Source organism: Canis lupus, chromosome 11 (genome assembly GCF_011100685.1).
Source record: "Canis lupus familiaris isolate Mischka breed German Shepherd chromosome 11, alternate assembly UU_Cfam_GSD_1.0, whole genome shotgun sequence".
Lineage (NCBI taxonomy): Eukaryota > Metazoa > Chordata > Mammalia > Carnivora > Canidae > Canis > Canis lupus.
Window position 1 is genome coordinate 54,025,146 of NC_049232.1, and position 16,445 is coordinate 54,041,590.

The window sequence follows — 16,445 nt, forward strand, 5'->3', positions numbered from 1 at the left end:
GGCGAGATCCTGGAGACCTGGGATCGAGTCCTGTGTCGTGCTCCCTGCATGGAGCCTTCTTCTCCGTCTGCCTGTGTCTCTGCCTCTCTCTCTCTCTCTCATGAATAAATAAATAAAACCTTTAAAAAAAATCACAAAAGGACAGGAAACTTGGGGGTAGTGCATATGTTCATTATCTTGATTGTGGTGATAGTCTCATAAGTATATACATGTGTCAAAACAAGAACTAGTTTCATTCATAATCTATTGGGAACATTTTAATTTTTTTTTTTTCACTGAATTCGAAATATCCTGAAAAACCTAGGCAAGGCCAAGGGTCAGTAGTCCATAGACTATCTTGTTTTGTTCCCTGCTTTGCTCCTAGAGGGCTAAGAAGACGACTGTGATCACAAGGTAAGTGTCCAACTTTAGAGGCCTGGAGGAAGGTGGTAGTTGCACTAGCATTAGGAACCATGGTCCACAGGCTCAAGTGTAACTTCTTGGCCTAACTTTCAAAGCCTTTCCAGCCTTATCTTCTGAAGACTTCACTCCTTTTCTTTCTTCTATATTCCCTTTACTCTTCCAGTCCCATTGGATGGATGACCTGGTCCTGGACAGGTCATATTTACCTATTTTGTTGATTCTGCCTAAAATAGCCCATTCCACTTTTGTGACCACCCTAGTCAACATTAATCCTCTTGTCTTTGGTATTCCTATTGCCTCCTGAATTATTATTCAACAAATATTTGTTGTTGACCTTTTCTGTTCCTGGTAGTATTCTTGCTTCAGGTTGACTAATTATAAATCCCAAGCTTCAGGGTTGATGAGCAATTAAGGAGACGAACACAAAAACGAAAATTGATACAGGTGAGGAGTACAGGGATGGCTATGGATTGGCCTTCTGGGAAGAGTCCAGGAAATCTGAGCTGATCTCTTCTGCCTAGGACTTCCAATGAGTCTTCATAGCAGAACAAAAATTTCCGGTTAACAAAAGAGGGAAGAGCCCTTTTAGGAAAAGGAACCATGTCAGTAGAGGCATGAAGATCAGAAACAGCAAGGATGTACCCCCTATTAGTTTCTTGGGGCTATGGTAACAAATCATCTGAAACTGGGTGGCTTTAAGGCCATAGAAATTTGTTCTCTCACACTTCTGGAAACCAGAAGTCCAAAATCAAGATTATCAGCAGAGTTGGTTTCTTCTTGATGCTCTGGGGGAGAATCCATTCTATGCCTGTCTCTTACATCCCGTTGGCAGTTGGCATTCCTTGGCTTGTAGACACAACTCCAACCTCTGCCTCCACCTTCTCTGTCTCTGTATATCAGTTTTAGAGCTCACCCTAGATCCAAGACGGTATTATCCCCAAATCCCTAATTATGTCTGCAAAGGCTTCATCTTTAAGAAAGTTTGCATTCACAGGTACCAGGGTAAAGACTTGGATATATCTTTTTTGGGGAACACTAGCCAACCCACTACACACACACCAAGAACTGTAAGAAAAAATGTTTCTACCAAGTTGTACTTTGTTTGTATTCCCTGAGTTTTTATTGGGGGATATGGTATTTGATCTGTTCCTTTTCTGTCTGGTTTTCTATTCTGCTTTATACTTTCCCTAAGACTATTTTAATTATTGATAATCTCTCATCTTGCATATATCCTTATGCCTCAATTCCTTTGTGAAATATGGGCAAATAAACATATGATCTGAAAAACATCCATCATATTTGGGGGCACGTGGCTTCTTGGAATGAGCGGAATGAGCAGCTGGGAAGAGGAGAGAATGTATGCCTCTTTTTAAATCCTTGGCTGCGAAAGGTTGACAGGACAGAGGATTCTGACTGCAGCCAGGTTGCCGTTGACATGAAGGTGCTGAAAGAGATGAGGATGTTGGAGAACTGAAGGAAACTCAAATTGATGACACTCGAGGAGAGAAGTGATAAATCCAGAGGGCTGAGCAAAAGGAGTCGGAAGCAGGTATGCAGACAGGTTTGGTGAGGAAGTGGTATCCTCAGTGTCTCCCTTTTGACAGAGAACAAGGGAATAGAGAATGGAGTGGGGAGGTATGGAAGGACCACCAAAGGGAAGGGGAAATGGAGAGGTCTCTGGGGGTCACTGGAATGGTGCTGGGGCCCAGGGCAGGTGGGGGATCAGGAGTCTCATATCTCCTGTTCACATGAGGAATGGTTCTCTCTAGAAATGCCCTGTGGCTGCCCAAGTGAAGGGAGAAGGTGGGTACACACTCAAAGGTTTTCCTGTGGAAAAATCAGACCATCACTTCCTTCTTTTTGAGTTATCTACTTCACTTTTAATATCAGTCTTGTATATACTAGTGAGTAGTCCTTTTACATTTCCACATATGCTCCACGGCCCATATGGCTACCAAACATAACTCAGCCTCTTACACATGAAAAACCAATGTAAACACATTGCTAAGTCAGATGCTATCACAAGAAAATGTGAAATTTTGATCTCCAATAATGTATGAGTTCTCAGTACTCCCTGCTCTGGGATTCCCTGCTCTGTGATCTAATGGTCATAAGTAGCCCTTGGCTTCACCAAATCAGAATCACTCTTGATGCTCAGTGTGCAGCACTGCCTCTCTATGGACATCCCTTGGTCTAAGAGCAACACAAGTCCCCACAGGTTAGCAACTCGTGACCCAGCCTCTGAGGACCTTCTTGCTCTGTGCTTTCCCCTTCTCTGTCCATCATTTTAGCTTCTGTGTCAGGCCCAGCCCCTCTCCCAACTGATTCCTCATGGCCTCACAAGCCGCTCCCTCATTCCTGCCTCACCAACCACTTAGATGTGGTTGGTGCAGAGTCCAGGGACTATATAAGTGTGTGATGATAGATGGTGAAATGTCACACTTGTGGTCGTTTTTAGGAAAAATTGGTGTCATAATCCCTTGATAATGAACATAATCCCTCCATTAGATACTGTCTAATACTGGGAAACCCAGTTTCAGCATGGACCATACCCCACATGGCACCTTTTTGAGCACACAACTGGCCTTAAGTGCTTAGAACTGGCTGTTCTATAGCAGCTTCTAGAGGCAATTCTGTTTTTAACTTACCCACGATTAATAGTTCAGTCCCCAAAACCACAAGTAAGGAAAAGAGATCACATAAGAAAACAGGAGCCACAGTTCCCACAGCAGAGGCAGATGGGAACTCATAAAGAGCCCAGCATTTACACCCCAACCCCTGCCCTAGTCAGGTGTAGCCTACTGGACTTCCACTGAACCAGGACCATCTAACTCAGTAAACACTTCTTGAACATCTCACCTGAGCCAGGTCCTGTGCAGACATTGAGGGCTCCCTCCCCTTGAGGAGCTCTCTTTCTATAGTGGGTGAGACAAATGCACATCTTATTCAGTTCTACAACAGATATTTATAGGATAGCAGTTATGTGCCAGGCACTGCACTGAAGCCATGATACAGTGGTGGTCCTGACAGATATGATCCATGCCCTCCTGGACTCATAGCCCATGGAGAAAATGGACACTGTGCAAGTGATTGCTACAAAAAGCACAGTTCCTGGTGTGGAGTAGGGGCTCACATTATCTGTTGATGAGAGAGAAAGGCTATCTCATCTTGACCCTTTTTCACAGGGCCCAGCATGGGAACTGCTACTTCAATATATGAATTTAATTCACCAGTCCCCAACCCCATTCTGTACATTGTGTTACTAAAACAGGGATGATGAAAGCTTCAGTTCACTGGACTGGAAGGTTTCACTTCTAAATGGAAAGGTCCACAGTGGCTCTGTCAGGAAGGTGGCTTCAAGGCTGGAGAGGGTAAGTATGAAGTCACATTGTAGGCTTTGGCATTACAGAGCTTGGTGGTGTTGCTCCATCAAGCCTCAGACAGACAAAACCAGACTAAACTTTCTAAATTATCAATGTGAGGTCTGTCATTCAAATGGAAGAGCAGAGCAAAGAAAATAGAAGTCCACCAACAGTGTTGGAGCAGAAACAGTCCTGGTCTTTCAGTAAACAGCCATATGTATGCTTCCACAGAGAAGTTTAGTACAGGAAGACTATAATTATTTTTCTCATTAAAATTCACTGCTTCAGAGAGAAAGTCCATGGGTTTTAGTACTTTCATTTGTCATAACTCATTGTATATGTTTCTGCCCTTCTAAGTGGGAGAGAGAAGCTCTGAAATGGATGGCAGTAACTCAAGTTGGAGGCCTAGATGTGGGGCTGTGCAGGAAGAGGTCACTTCCAGTGTTAGTGGTGGTTAGACCCATAGCGAAGACCTTGAGATATAGGATAAGAGGAAATGCATTTCAGGAGAAAGCCAGGTATGGGCAACAGACTGGCTGTAGGAAAATCTAGGGCACATTTAAGTAAGAGGGTCTAGTCCATTGGCCTTGACTATGGATGACATGAGGGTGGAGAGAGTTAAATTGGAGCAAGATCACTGGAGGCTCTGAATTTCAGGCTGAGGGATATGTTCCTCTGTGTTTCGTTTTCCTCATCCATGAAGTAGAGACTATATCCTCTCTCTTGCAAGAATTAAAGTACCAAACATATCTATGAACTACATATACTACTTACATAGTGTCTGACACCTAGAAACAACTCATAAAGAGTAGCTGATACCATGGCAGTGGTAGCTTTAGGGAACCAGCATGGATTTTGAGTAGGGAGATGGATGGTGCTCTTGGGGATGGGTTTTAGAATCACACAGAACTGTACCAATTAGCACTTTTATAATGTTAGTCCTCTTATACATTGCTTTTCTCTTAAGAATTGAGTATCCTTTATCTGCCTTTGCACAGAGAGGTGGTAGGCAGTTGTATCAGTCAGGGTTCTCCAAAGAAACAAAGCCAATAGGATATGTATATAGAGAGAGATTTATGTAATCTCACACAATTGTGGGGGCTGGCACGTCCAAAATCTGTAAGGCAAAAAAAAAAAAAAAAATCTGTAAGGCAGATCAGCAGGCCATATTTCTACCTTAGAGTTTTGAAGCAGAATTCCTTCTTTAGGAAACTTCAGTCCTTGGCCTGAAGCCTTCAACTATTTGGATGAGGCCCACCCACATTTGGAGGGTAATCCTTAAAGTCAATTTGTTGTAGATGTTAATGGCATCTATAAAAATACCTTCCTAGCAGCATCTAGACTAGTGCTTTATTAAACAACTGAGTGCCATAGCCTAGCCAAGTTGACACATACAATTAACCATCACAGTGGTTATTATCTCAAATATGGAAACTGAGGCAGAGAATGGCAAACTGAGGCAGAAATTTGACAAAATCTTAAACCCTAAAATATGGTACCAGGCCTGCCAAGTGGGTTTTGAACCTTGGCAATTATTTTATTTTATTCTTGCTTCCTACATAAAATCCCCCACTGAGCAAACCCAAGCTGAACATCTCTGGGGCATATTGCACCAAACACCAGTGCAGCTGGAGATGCAGATTTTGGCTTGGTGCCAAGAAACCCTTCTTGACTGAAGTTTCCAGCAATGAGACAGGCTGCCTGGGATGCAGCTGGCTGTGGTCTCTGGAGGTAAGTGACCACAGCTTGGGGAAAATTCAGGCGCCCGCTGAGTGTGGGGCCAAGGACCAGGAGGAAGCGGCCCAGAGAGTCTCTGCCTTATGATGACCCTATCTACTAGAAATGTGGCTGACAATAAGCAGCCTCCTCAGAATGGTCCCTGCTTCTTCTTCCCCTGCCACCCCTCCACCACCCCCAAGTGAGGCATCGGAGGTTGGAGCAGTATGCAGAACCCTGAAATGGAAACTATCTGCACGCCTTTCTCACCCTTCCTCCACCAGGCCCCTCTGCGTGGCCAGCCTTGCCTGGGTAACCTTTCCGGGAGGGGAGCTTGTCAGACTTGCCTCTGCCTCAGCCTCTGTTCACACTCCACCTCGTCCTCCACACCCACCCCAAGCAGAGCCTCGGGGTCCCAGGGGATCCACCATCAGCCTGGACAAGTCATGGGTCACCAGCCACCTCTCTTCTGTGCCTACACCCACTAATCATCTCTTCCTGGTGATTTGCATGGCAACCCTCCTGCACTTGGCTGCTCAGGGGAGTTTTCTGGCTTCATTGCCTCAATTAACCTTAGTCTCCTGGGCCACTCTGGATTCCCCTGCCACCCTGCCACAGACCTAGCCTCTGGAGCCTGCCTGTCTGTGCTCCAGGGGGTCCTTTTCTCTTCATGAGCCTCTCCTTCCCATCAGCAAGCCAGGTTTATGCACACTGCTCCATCCTGCAAGGGATGGGGAGACTGGCTGTGGAAGGAATCTTGACATTCTGGTGCATATCAGAGCTGCAAAGGGCCTAAAAGATAGTCTAGCACACTCTAGCCCACCCTACTGCACTCCCTTTGTATACTGAGTCCCAAGCAAGGAATGGGCTTGCCCGTGGCCCTATCTCAAGTCAGAAAGAGAGCCGGGCCTAAACCTTGGGGTCCTCTCCCTTGGTCCCCTCTGTCTCCCTCTGCTACATTTTGTCAACAAAAAAATAGCTTCTCTGCAAACTTCAAGTTAGGAGTGAATGGAAAATGTGCTCAGTGTTCAAAAATGAGTCTTGACAACCTTGTTCCCTCCAGGCATCCTCTGCTCAGAGGGCAGCTATTTACAAGAAGCTCTGGGCAGAGCCATGAGCCAGGCTGTGACGTAGGAGCCAGATGGCCAAGGGGAGAAGAGAATCCCTCCCAGCCAGGTACTCTTTTGGCATGGTGAACTGAGTGTCTCCAAAGTAACACCTCCCCCACAGAGTCACCATGAGAAGCCAGGGAGCAAACGAACCCCAATACAGGAACCAGATCTGAGGACTGGGAGAAAATTGGGAAGGATGTGGGGAGCAATAGCAGACCCAGGGAAAGGAAGGAGACACCTGCAAGCTCTCAAGTTCCCGGACTATCAGGGGCCAACACAAATCCCAAAACTTGCTGTAAAATATTATCTCAGGGTTCCCACAACAAGAAAACTGTTAAGATCAGAGAGTCCCCTATTCTATAACTTTGCAGGCCTTCAGCAATTATCAAGTCTAGAACTCTGGTACACGTGGGAAAACTGATGCCCCAACAGCCTCATACCCCACAGCAAGTTAGGGGCATAGTCAGGAAAGGTGCCCAGACACCTGCCTCTCAGTGTGGGACTCCCTATAAGCCAAGAATAAGGTGTGGGCAGGGTTTGGGGGAAACATGAAGCATGGCGGGGGGTTGAGCCTTATGGAGCCCTAGAGGCCGGCAAGGCACAAACACCACAGAGGAAAGCTGGGGTGCCTAACAACAGACTCCTGAGGTGCAGTGGAGACACCGGTGTGGCTGTGACGGGGAAAGGACAACTGTGAAAGTGAAATCTGCCGTTTCTGAGGGGAAACTGAAATGTGGTCTCCATTCCATGCAAATGACCTGTGGCCTTTGGTCCTGCACCTGCACAGCTCACAACATACACAACACAGCGATCGGATGGGGCTTGAGTTCCCACGGTCTGCGCTCTAGAGAGCAGGAGCAGGGAGGCCTCGCCGGCTCTGGGAAGGATGTGCTGGGATGTCCAAGCTCCCTCTGTAGGCTGTCTGCTGAGCTAAGAGCAGACAGAGTCCTCCTTTGCACCTAGCTGAGATGACCCTGCCAGGGACCACTTCCACTAGGGACAGCACTCCAGGTCGTCCATGATCAGCTCCCGAGTTACTGTCCTGCCACTGTCCTGCCACTCCCCCTTTTGTTCTTACCCCCAACACCCAGAAACCCTCACATTTTTCACTCCTGTAAGAATTTGCTCATCCTGGGAGCCCCCTGAGACCAGGGATGGCAAGCATCTGACGTGCTTGCTACTCCCATCCCAGTCAGAGCCCAGGGCAGACATTGCTAATCAATCATGATTACCTTCCCCTTGGGATCTCAGAATGCTTCATTCCTCAACATAGGCACTGCCTGGCAACCCAGATGGGCTCTCTTGATGAGACTAGTGACCATCCCTGTGATGGGACGATGCACATGTGGCTCAGATCTCAGCCAGGGGCTACTGGCCCCTCAGATTTGGCTCCAACCCCTGGGTCTGTGCTTTCTGTTATTGCTGAGAGATGTCAAGGCTGACTTTCTCATGCTGCCTCGGCCTCACTCCTGAAACAACATGCAGGGAATGCAGAACCTTTCTCAGTCCACGTGCTCACACACACGTACGTATACACCCACAAACACACTCACAGACGCTCACACACATGTACACACTTGCACTACACATACACACTCATGTGTACATGCATACACATTCACCCATGCACACAGTTACACAGAGACATTCTTATGAAACAATTTGTGAGTTTCTGGAACCTCAGTGAAGATTTGGGGGCTACAGGGAGATGTTACATTACACAGAGAATAGCCTTCAACTGTCCTTATGGTTCCCTCTGCCCACTCTCTCTGTCTCCTCCCCATCTCTTCCCTCCTTTCCTCTAGCACTGTCCCACCCCAGTGTCAAATGTTTGTCTCTTTGTCTTGAACAGTCATTCTGCCACCTGCTCTGGAGCTGGAGACAGTCTGTACCCATCCCTGCAGACATCAACTCCCCAAATGGTGTTTCCCAAAAAGCCATTTGAATGACATGTTTCTCCACCATGTTTCAAATATTGTTATAAATAAATGGATGGCCATGACAGAGGACATTTGTCTGCAGCTCTCCATTTTCTGTGCTAAACTAACACAATTCAATGACAAGCACTGTTTTGGGGCCCCTACGCAGTGCTTGGGCACTGTGGCAGGCATTGCAGATACAGAGAAAGCACTGCCCCCAAAAGCACACCCAGCCTCATGGCAGAAGCGGACACATAAAGTAAGGAGTGAAAGATGTGATCAATGCCACCCCTGAAGGCACAGGGGCAACCTCCCTGCCATGCTATGAAGAGTCACCAGGTTCCACGTGAACAAGATTGGGAAGGTCGTCTCAGCAGGAGGCACAGCACGGGCAAGTATGCCGGAGGGAAAGAGAGGTAGCACTAGCGCTGGGTGTAGGGCTGTGGGCAGAGAAGCAGCATGGAAGGGGTGGAGAGAGCGAGCAGTGGCCACGCTGTGCCAGGGCCCAGGGGCTGGGCCGTGCCTCCACCCTGCCAACGATGAGGCCCCCGGGAGCTGTATCACAGACATCTTCCCCCACAACCGGCTGAGCTGTGTGCCCCCCTCCATTTACTTGGGACCCAAGTCTCCCACAAACATAGTCAGAGGCAAGCCTGTTCTGATTGCAGCCCCTGTAGATTAGTTTCACCTGTACGTGAACTTCATCTCAATGGAATCATCCAGTAGGAACTCTTTTACCTCTGGCTCCTTTAGCTCAGCCTGTCTGTGAAATTCACCCAGGGGTAGAATCTTATAAAGCTTTGTTTCAAATACTGGGAGTTGGGGTAGTAAATTTGGAGGAGCCCAAACTTAACACAGCACTTTCCTAATCGCCCCACCACAGAAGCAGGGCTCTCGTGAAAATGAGCTTTTATCCTCTTCCTTCAAAAGCTTACACAGAACATAAGCCTCAAGGACCACAATGTATAGCGGACACCCTACCCACACTGAGCAGCAAGGGGCTCACTCCAGTCCCCGACTTAAGAGACTCTATTAAACCCAGGGTGGATTTTCTATGCCCAGTGGTTTTCCATTTCGTCTTTTAATTTCTACTTTAAGGACTTAATTTTAACAAAGGAGCCAAATTACCACCACGCTTTAAAATGAACTTGTTTAGGGGAGTTAAAAACAGGCTTTAGAATATGGAGCTTTAATTAACTTTGGAAGATGGTAGTGAAACAGCCCCTGTGCCCCATCTCATGCTTTGCAAAGGCAAGAAAGGAAGGCCTTGGCAAACCCCTGGAGCCATCTGAAGAGCTTTAACATTCCCCAGGCCCAGGCTGCAAGGACGTTAGAGTCTGTTGGGCTGGGAACCAGACACCAGGGTAGTTTCTGGTGCATCAGAGGTTGAGAATCCCTACTTTATTTTATTTATTTATTTATTTATTTTTGAGAATCCCTACTTTAGATTGATTGACCGCTGTCAGCGGTGATGGGATAAGAGACTGGAAGGTAGGGAAACAAGGATGAAGCTGAGAGACAGAGAGGACTTCATACCAGAAGTTCAGCTTTGGAAGGAAACAAGTGGGGCAGCAACCAAGCCAGGTGACACCAAGGGACATTTCCAGCCTCTAAGAAAGAGTTCTGTTATGAGCTGAACTGTTCTCCAAAAGTCATATGGTGAAGTCTTAACCACCACCTCCCCCCACCCCCCCAGTACCTCAGAAGGTAACTATTCAGGGACAGGGTCTTTAAAGTTACAGTGAAATGAGGCCATCGGCATGGGCTTAATCCAGTCTTATTAGCATCCTTATAAGAAAGGAAATGGGACCAAGAGACACCAGATGGCACATACACAGAAGGACAAACCCTATGAAGAGGCAACCAGAGGGTAACCATCCACAAGCCAAGGAGAGAAGCCTCAGAAATCCTGCCAGCACCTAGATCTTGCACTTCTGGCCTCCAGAACTGTGAGAAAATACATTTCTGTTGTTGAACCACCCAGTCTGTGATATTGTGTTATGGCAGCCCTAGGAAACAAATACAAGTTCCATTTCAGCTCTTTGGCCATGTGTGAAAAGTCTCACAAGATTCACTCCTCTGGCCCAGGATCTCTACTTCTAGCGCTCTGCCCTAAAAGGGAACCAGAAATGCCCTTAAGGAATTACCTATTAAGATGTACATAAAACATTCTTGATAATTGTGGATATTGGAAATGTTCAACAGTGGAACACTGGAAAAGTAAATGATAGCAACCAATTCAATGACATTGAAGAAGCCATTAAGTTATCGAGATTTCTAAAGTTGGACATCCAGTATGACCTCACACTTATGCAAAAATGCACTGACATTGGGATCCCTGGGTGACTCAGGGTTTTAGCGCCTGCCTTCAGCCCAGGGCGTGATCCCAGAGTCCTGAGATCGAGTCCCGTACCAAGCTCCCTGCGTGGAGCCTGCTTCTCCCTCTGCTTGTGTTTCTGTCTCTCTCTCTGTGTCTCTCATGAATAAATAAACAAAATCTCTATAAAAAAAATGTACTGATATTGATCAAGAACCTTGTCTTGAGGGATCCCTGGGTGGCGCAGTGGTTTAGCGCCTTCCTTTGGCCCAGGGCGCGATCCTGGAGACCCGGGATCAAATCCCACGTCAGGCTCCCGGTGCATGGAGCCTGCTTCTCCCTCTGCCTATGTCTCTGCCTCTCTCTCTCTCTGTGTGACTATCATAAATAAATTTTTAAAAAATTAAAAAAAAAAGAACCTTGTCTTGAAACCTCCTAACCCCACTCCAGGATTTGAGGCATGTGTCGACTTTTTCTGATTTCCATATCCTAAGTTACCCATAGGTAACCGGCCTCTCCCCAAAACACCTAGGCCCACAAGGAGTCTTCTAGCTTTCCAGTTTATGCCTCAACCTACCCATCTGTATCCCAGACGCATACACAGATGTATAAATATAGAAACATATGATGAGCAGTAACTGCACTTCACTGTATATTAGTTATACATCAGTATCTTAAAGTATTTTAAAATACAGTGTAGGGCAGTCCCCAGTGGTGCAGCGGTTAAGTGCCGCCTGCAGCCCAGGGCGTGATCCTGGAGACAGTGGATGGAGTCCCACGTCAGGCTCTCTGTATGATGCCTGCTTCTCCCTCTGCCTGTGTCTCTGCCTCTCTCTGTCTCTATGAATAAATAAATAAAATCTTTTAAAAATAAAATAAAATAAAATACAGTGTAAAAAGGCTGGAAGTTAATGTGATACATACACAGGCAATTGGTACATGGTCTATGGAGCTGGAAGGGGCTGGGGCAGGAGGCTTGGTTCTGACTTGAGTTGGAAGTGTGGAATCAGGGAAGGCTTCCCCCGGGAGCTGGCTCCTGAACTAAGGCTCAAAGGTGAAGGCAGAATGAATGGGGGTGAAAGAATGTCTCAGACATGCCCATTCAAAGGCTTAGAGGCAGGCCAGTGGAGGATCCATCCAGGTAAGGAAAGTGGAGGGCACTGACCAGGCTTGGGGTGTAGAGTGTGGTGGGACAAGACAAGGGACAGGATGGGGCCACCCAGCTACAGATGGAGTTGTACAGATTTCATTAATGATCCTAGCTTAGCAGGTCAAGGGCAGTCTCTGTTGTCCATGATCTCAGAGAAAGGTCAGGGGACCTTACCAACTGTGGGGTGCAAGGGAGAGCAGGTGGGGTGGATGTGGCTCTCAAGTTCACATGAGATGGGAGGTCCCAAGTCTCTATACTTTGGGACATAGATGGATAGGCCAGGCCATGGGCTACTACAGCGTGTGTGTGTGTGTGTGTGTGTGTGTGTGTGTGTGTGTGTGCACTTTTGTAGGGAAGGTGAGTACTAATAGGTAGCTTAAACTTTGGGAACTAAAGAAGGTAGACAGTGTCCTGGGGTGGGATGAGGGGATTTCAGGACAAGGTCTTGGTTTGTGGCTTTGAACCTGGGCCAGCTCAGGGGTTCTTAGCTGATCTGTTTTCCCTTTGTTTTTATAAGATATGACTGGGAAGGACTCAGAGATTCCTCACCTCTTGTTGCTTTGTTTTGTTTTATAGTGACCTTCCATGTTCCTCCCAACCCTCACCCAATTTACAAAGGGCAACACTGAACCCCAGACAAGGGAAGAGAGCTGAAGAGGAAAGGGAATGTGGGAGGGTTAAGTGATGTGAACCAAGCATGTAAGGGGTCTGGGCAGTGTCCAAATCTTGGCCTGGGCCCAACAAACCCGCTCGGGTTCACTTCAGATCAGCCTGGACCAGGAGGACCTCAGAAGGGGCCCTGTCCCCTGCCACCCTGAGAAGCCCCTGAGCCAGTGATTACAAGAGTGTGACCAGGGTAAAACCCAGAAATGTGCCTGGTATATTTACAGCGATCAGCAACAGTTCCTGCTGAATTTCTGTGGGGTATTTTGGTTGGGTTTTTGGTTGGTTGTTTTTTTTTTTTTTTTCAATTATCCAGATTAGTGTTCAGTGGATTCCCTTGTTTAAAGGCTCCCATTTAATAAGAGCAACTGTCAAAGTGGAAGTGGACATATGTCCACAGGGGCTTTGGAGGAAGATAGGGAAGAAAAGATGTGCCATGAATCAAGATGTGAGTCTGTACAGCCGCTCACAATCATTTGGTCAGGGTCTCCCACTTGGAGGGATGTACCACAGAGCAGACGTCCTCGTCATCCACCTCCGCACCTTCACCTCTGCCACTCCCTCCCCTGGGCATTGCTTTCTCCCACCTCTCTATCCAGCAGAATCGTTTTCAGCAGCCAGCTCTGTCATGCCCTGGCCAGGTGAGTGGGCAGCACAGACCTCTCAAGATTGCTGCAAAAATTCCACCATCACAGCCACAATCTCATTCTTGCACCAGCCACACAGCCTCTCTGGTCCCCCAGCACTTTGCACATTTGTATACTTTCCCTCAAAATAACATTGAAGTTGCAGAACTAAATGCATTCTAAGATCTATTTTTTAAAATGAAAATGGAACTATCATTTATATAGATAATGTGTGTGGATATTTGGAAATGCGTGCATATACACAGAGGAATAAGTCTTTTTGTAGATTCATAGAAAAATATTGAAGGACACATATCAATTCCTCTTGCTTATCTCTGGGAAGTGGGTTTGCTTTCATATCAAGTATTGTTTGAATTGATTATAGGCATGTGTTATGCTTTTAACCAATGTTTCTGAAAAAGGGAAATTTCCTGAGTTTGCATTATTCTTCTTGGCTGAACCTGCCTCTGTCCTCCAATCCCAGGCACTGAAAGAAGTGGGCAAACATTTTAGGTGAATCTCACAGAGTAAAAGGGTGAGTCCTGGCCATCCCTCCATGAGGCAAGGATGTGATGCTATTCATTGCTACATCACAGGGCCTGGGAGTTCTCACTAGATGTTTGTTGAATGAATGAATGAATGCTCAGTCTGAATGATCACAGATTCTGAATTTGTGGGTCTGAATTAATGTTTTTTTAATGTATTAATGTTAGGAATCTAAGGAGACCCTGAATCAGAGGGTACCAACTGAATGGGACTTAGAAATGTATTATCACTAGCCTTAAATTTTTTTCATTATAAAGTAGCAAAACTGTATTTCAGAAGTTTGAAAAATAGATAAAAGGAGAAAAAGGCATAATCACACGATTGTGAGTGGCTGTACAGACTCACATTTTGATTCATGGCACATCTTTTTTTCCCTATGCCCTAACACAAACACTGTGTATTTTTGTGCAGTTCCTTCAGGGGATATGAGTGTGTGCCCATCTATCTTTTTTTTTTTTTTTAAAGATTTATTTATTTGTTTTAGGGAGAGAGAGAAAGAGTGTATGGGGGTGGGGAAAGGGCAGAGGGCGAGGGAGAGAGAATCTCCGGCAGACACCCCACTGAGTGCAGAGCCCCACTCAGAACTCCTTCTCACGACCCTTAGATCGTGACCTGAGCCAAAATCAAGAGTTAGATGCTTAACTGACAGCCACCCAGGCACCCTGTGTGCCCACCCATCTTATCTGCATGTTACATGTTACACAATTTTTTTGCATCATGTTTTTTTAAAACTTACTGTTATATTCTAAGCCTTTTTTTAATCCCATTATAAAGTCCTCAAACTATTATTTTATGAGTGGAATCGACTCTATTAACAGGACATATATAATTTATTTAGCCAATCATCTGTTATTATATTGAGCTAATGTCCTTATTGTATCATAGCACAGGAATTAATTTTTTTAATTATTGGTTTTTGCCCACTGTCTTCATCATTTTGCTCTGGGATACCATTCAGAGATTCCTGGGCACCCCCTGTCTATGTCTCCAGAAGCAGAGGAGAGACGATCAAAGGAGCTGGGTGGTAAATTTAGTTACCAGTCTGCACAAAATAAGGAGCTTGCACTAGAGAATAAAGCAGCACACTGCTTTCTTTGTTGCAAAAGTCTTGCTATGAAAAAAAAAGCATAAGTTGTTTACTGGGTACAAGTTTACATCTTGGTGGATTTGCGCTGTTGGGTTTTAGAAGAGAAAACAGTCCCTCCCTGAGCCTGGTGCTCTGCTATGGCCTTCCCTTGCAACAACATACAAAGGACGCCCTATCTCACAGCTGCAGTCCTGCCATTCCTGTGCTTGTGAGGGTTGCTTTCTGTTCTTCCAGGGTTACGCTGGTGCATGCAGGTTGTAGATGTCCCATGCACTGCCATATACAGCCATGAACAGCCCCTAGAAGGGAGGAGAACCAGGGCAACTCAATTATCAGGGGCCGTGATAACCGTTGTACTATGGACATATTTTATAGAATCCTTAGGATATTGTTAAATACACAACGTTTTTTAAAAAAGATTTTACATATTAATTGGACACAGAGAGAGTGAGAACTAGCAGGGGGAGCAGCAAGCAGAGGGAGAAAGAGAAGCAGGGCTCAATCCCAGTACCCTGAAATCATGACCTGAGCCAAGGGCAGATGCTTAACTGACTGAGCCACCCAGGTGCCCCTTAATACAGAACTTTTACAAGTGAATTTCAATTATTCTCAAAAAAGAGGAACAAGACCATCAAACAAAGGAAGGATTTTAGGAGTTTTAGGCTGAAAAGTGGCATGGTCAGGTTTGCATGTTATAAGAAGCAAACTACTCCTTCCATGGAGAATACATTAGAAGGTATGAGACCAAAGTTGAGGAGTCTAAAGGAAAGGCTAGGACTAGATCAGTAGCCTCCGTCCTCTTGTATCCACACCTCCCTGTAGGCAGGTGGGGGGTGGGGTGGGAGGAAGGGTGGGAAGGGTACTTTCCTAGCCCTGGACTTTGGACTTGGTCTTGTGACTTACTTTGGTCAAGGGAAGGGGGAAGAAGTGACTAGATACCAATTCGAGCCTTGATCTTAAGAGGCCTCACACATTCATTCCACTTGCCTTCTTGTGCATCTCTTGTCACCAGGAAAAAGACGTGTCCAGCTAGCCTGCTGATCCTGGAGGATGAGAGACACGTGGAGCAGAGCCACCCAACTGCTTGCAGACTCACGAGTGAGCCCAGCTGAGGTCAGTAGAGCTGCAGAGCCATTGGAAGGACCTGCCTGTTGTTGCAGGCCATTGAAATGTTGTGATTGCTTGTTAGGCAGCATTTCTGCAGCAATGGGTAACTGATATAGTGTGGATAGAAAGAAGGAAGCAAAGCCAAGAGGTAGTTAGGAAAGCAGATGGAGCTGGTAGTCAACAGGGTGTAACCAGCTGTGACTAAGGGTAACTGATGGAGTCTCAGAGGAGACTTGGGGTTTTGGCCTGGTCCTCAGGCAGTTGGAGGTGCCATGTCTGGGATGGAGAGCACAGGAAGAGGAAGACAGGAAGTGACCTCCTACGTTAGACTTACATCAGTGGCTCTCTCTCCTTTCCTCTGACTTCCTATTTCTCCTTGTTTCCCAAGGAGACCAGGGCCTGTGTCTGCCAGGACAAGCCCCTTGGGGCCTGAACTAC